The sequence below is a fragment of the Oryx dammah genome, unplaced genomic scaffold, assembly GCF_014754425.2.
Source record: "Oryx dammah isolate SB20612 unplaced genomic scaffold, SCBI_Odam_1.1 HiC_scaffold_27, whole genome shotgun sequence".
NCBI classification, from domain to species: domain Eukaryota; kingdom Metazoa; phylum Chordata; class Mammalia; order Artiodactyla; family Bovidae; genus Oryx; species Oryx dammah.
The window spans coordinates 15,243,823-15,248,172 of NW_024070211.1; the positions used below are offsets into that span (position 1 = coordinate 15,243,823).

General features: G+C 44.7%; 1 long non-coding RNA gene across 1 annotated transcript; it reads right to left on the reverse strand.

Annotated features, from left to right (window-relative positions):
* Positions 1-293: 293 nt before the first annotated feature.
* On the reverse strand, positions 294-4,043 carry LOC120854237. The gene is made up of 2 exons (XR_005718932.1): positions 3,902-4,043; positions 294-2,492 (listed from the first exon to the last, which is right to left on the reverse strand). It is a non-coding gene; the product is annotated as an uncharacterized LOC120854237 (long non-coding RNA).
* Between the last annotated feature and the right edge of the window lie 307 nt (positions 4,044-4,350).

Genomic DNA, 4,350 nt, shown 5'->3' on the forward strand with positions numbered 1-4,350 from the left:
TAGGTCTGGAAGTAAACAAAAGATATTTGGCAATTAATTTGGATGAGGAATGAGGGAGAAGGTGGAGGAGGAAATAACACTGGTGTTTTGTAACATGGGGGATGGTATTAGCTAGAGTTGCCAGCATGCAAGCCTCTGGGGATAAGTTTAAAAAGTAGCTCCTTGAGATTTCTGGCAACAAGAAGAGAGATCAACAAGCAGACTCGTGGACAAAGAGAACAGCCACTGTGGTCTGGGGAAAAGTATTGCAGAAAAAAATAGGATCAAAGGTGTAAGAACTGGAAAGTGCTCTCTTCCCTGAATTAAATTTATTTGTCAAAATGTATGGTGTACTATTCTCCCCTTCTGCTCATTCATTCAGCAAGTATATATTAAGTGTCTTCCCTGTGGCAGGTGCTGTCCCAGGCACTGGGAACATAAATGCGGGCACAGAAGCCTTTGCCTTCGTGGCATTCATATCTTCCTTGCAGGAAGAGAAGCAATAAGAATTTTGGCTTCTGCCTGTTAACCCTCTTTGACGTTATTTCTGTCTTAATCTTTGACAATTTCAATATACACAGAGATGATCCTCCTGACATTGTTCTCTCAGTTTCTTGCTTCGGAGATTTTGTCCTAGACCTTGCCATGAATTTAATGCTCTAACAATACCTCGTGTCTTTCCAGTTATTCTCCTCTCTCCTATTGTGACTCCATCAATCTTCAGTGCCAGGAACTGAAATCTATTAATCTTTCATTTTGCATTTTCTCCCTCCCTGTTAATGTCCTCTCTTCTGGTTATATCAGTCAGACTAGGCTATGTGGTGCTGTAGTAACAAACAGTCCCAATATTTCAGGTTTATATTTAAGGCTTGCATTTTAAGCTTTAATACAATGAAGGAAGATTTGTTTTCTGCTTACACAACTTGAACATTGTTGGTCAACAGAGGACTCTGCTTTTCATAGGGAGAAACCCAGGCTGATGGAAAAGCCACCATTTCAAATAACATTGGTCACTATGTGAGAGGGAAAAGAGAACTCTGGAGGGTCTTGGCAATTAAATGCTCCATCTAGAGTCTGTAATCTAATTGGCCAGAACTAGTCACATGGCCAAACCTAGCCTCAAATGGACAGAAAAGTGCATTTCTTCCCAGAGTCCAGAAGCAAGGGGTGGGGTTGGAGAACTGGAATTTTTATGAATATCTCTTAAATATTCCCATGCGGGCTTAAATTCCATAGTTATTTTTATCATCATTCCCTTGCATTCACCCAGTACTTCCTTGCCTCTTTTTTTATTTGTTGTATGTATACTCTCTAAGCAAAACCACAACTCTGGTTAAATATAACTTTCCACCTTCACCCATGCAGCGGAAAGCTCTTCTTAGAGTTGCTGGAAACTTCCTAGGACAGGACCTCCAGTTTACCATAGATTGGGCCAATATTCCTGTCTTTCAAATTTCAGGATCAGCAGTTAGGTGCGGGCAGGAGCATTCAGAGGACATTTCATTGAGGGAGGAAAGACACATCTGTTGATTGATCTATTGTGGACCACTTTGCAGGCATAACTACTGGGGACTATGCCTTAAAGATCATAGATTTGCCTCATTGGTTGCCAGAGAGAATAGGGGAAGATATGTGAGGTGGAGTGATGGGAAGGACTGCATCTTAATATTTCAGCTGCTGCCACCAAAGTCTATCATCAACATCTTTACCTCTCATTCTCTCTTCAGCTCCTCCTAACTGATCTCCCTAACTCGAGCTTCAATTCCTTTTCTGTCCATTCTATAAGTGGAAGTCAGAGTGATCTTCCTAAAGTTATATATATATATTTTATCATGTTACTTCTAGATTTGAATCTCTTCAGGGGATGCCCACTGCTTTCAGAATGATGCCAGGACTTCTTAGCAGATCCTTCATCACCTTGAATATCTTAATCTGTGCTATCCATTATGCAAGCGACCAGCCTCATGTGGCTATGGAGCACTCAAAGTGTGGCCAGTCTTATTTGAGATATGCTATATGTGTAAAATACACCCCACATTTCAAAGACATGGTTCAAAGAGAAGAATGTAAAACATCTCATTAGCAATTTAAAAATCTTGACTAGATACTGAAATGATAATATTTATCTATATTGGGTGAAATGAAACATTGTTAATGTTACTTTCACTAACTTCAATTTTTAAAATGTGGCTACTAGAAAATGCAAAATTACATATGTGGGTCCTATTATACATACACTGGACCGTGCTGACTGTATACCCCACCAGCTTCTTCTCTCTTCATTGTTAATTTTAGTTAAAGTTTTTTCTTTAAAAGTAACAAACTGATTCTGAAAGAAATGAAAATTAAAAGTTTGGGGAATTGATTGCAAGGACTTTCAGAATCAAAAGGAGTATTGATGAATGGGTCTTTGAAAGGAGCAGGGTAGCTCCAGGGGCCTCAGCAGCAGAGGTTGACAGGCATTAATATAACTCAGCTCCATTTCTGGGTGTCACGTTCCACAATTCAAATTCCTGGGAAGAGAGAATTTGATTAGGTCAGTTTAAATCAGGTGTGTCTACTTCTGGATCAATCCACAATGACTAAGAGAAGAAGCACTCGCTGTGAGATGCTTATTGTAGAGTTCTCACCCTCAACCCTACGGCCATTATGTTCCTAAGGGGCAGTATAAGCTCTCTAACTTCTAGGAGTCAGCAATATTTTTCTTTCAAGGACAAGATAGTAAATGTTTTAAGCTTTGTGAGCCAAAGAGTCTCTGTGACAACTATGCCACTCTGCTGTGTAAAGCAAGAGCAGTCAGAGACAATACATAAATGAATGGGCGTGACTATGTCTCAGTAAAACTGTATTTATAACACTAAAAAGTGGGCCATAGTTTGCCATCACCTTACCCTGTACTTTCTTTTCTCTCTGCCTCTTCTATCCTTTCCCACCTTCCTTCCAGCAACTTCCCATCATCCTCAGGTCCCAGTTTAAATGCCACTTCTTGGAAACTTTCCCTAACCCTCCTCCTCTAGCTTGTTGTTGGTTTCTGCTTTACGCTCTGCTAGACTCCTGTACTCTATCCAAGCACTTCTCACACTCTGTTATCATTGTTCTGCAACAGCCGCTAGATTCTAGTCTGGGTCTCATTTGTTGTTATAATCCAGCACCTGGCATGGCCGGCACATGTTACACAGCTGGGTACCACTGGATGAATGTAAGACGCCATGAACCTGTGGCTGGCAGATAGTCAGAACAGACATCCCTACATCTTAGGGCAGTGCTGAGAATTCTGGGCTTTTGTATTAAGCTGCGTGAGACCCAATTTCCTCACTTTGTTGCTCCTCTGAATCCCAGGTCTCAGGTGGTAGACGGGGAATCTCCTGGCAATTTCCATGCCATCCAAGCCTTGCCTGCCAGGGGCCACAGGGCTATACTCCCCTCTAAGAACCATAGAGAAAGCTGAAACAGCATGACCTCAGGAAAGCACTGGCGATGCGAGTGTTTAGAGATATGAGAAGTGGAAAGATTGAAGGACTGCAAGCCTTCGATACTGTGATAAGCCATGCCACAGCTGGGGTGAAACCAGGAGTGGTCTCATTCAGTCCCGGGAGGAGGACTTTCTGCTCCTTGGTCAGGTTCCCTGTGGAGGCCCCACCAGGCAGGGAGCATCCCTGGAAGGGAAGGGGGCAGTGTGGTAAGGTCAGCCTAGGTCTCACAGTCACCCAGAGCCACAGTTACGGGGGCTGCAGAATGAGCTTCCTTGCCCTGCAGGTTGGTGATTACATCCAGCAGAACCTGGACTGTGAGGCTTTATCCAACTCAGTACATCATCCCTTGTTGCCTCAAGACAACGAGGAGAATTTCTTCTCTTACGGGAGACAAAGAATAAAGCTGATCTAGAACCACCCCCCATGCTGAAGGTGCTTAAGTGGCTCACCTGGGCCCTCATGTGGATGGCAGGCGGGGGTGGGTGACCCGGGATAACCGGCGGCAAGTTTTCCATAAGATGAAGCTGATGATCAGGAGAGTGGACGAGGAGAGCAGGGCTGGGATGATGATCACTGCCGCTGGCAGGCCACCCACGTCTGGGGACGAAGGGACAGGGGCATCAGGGCAGGAGTAGCGGAGTGCTCCCCAAGGGCGGGCTGTTCCCTGGCCCTCAGTGGCTGGGGCCCCACATAATATTGGGGCCCCAGGTCTGAAGGAGGACTGGTACAGAGCAGTCACAGGCTTGGAGGCAAACGCTGAGTGGCCTTGGACAAGCAGGCCATAGTTCATTTCCCCCAGTGCTGGCGCTTGGTGCTGGGCTCGTGTTTGTGGACTGAAAGGGAGGGGAGTGATGCTGCAACACGGGTGCCTCACAGACCGTGTCTTAGCCCGTAGCGA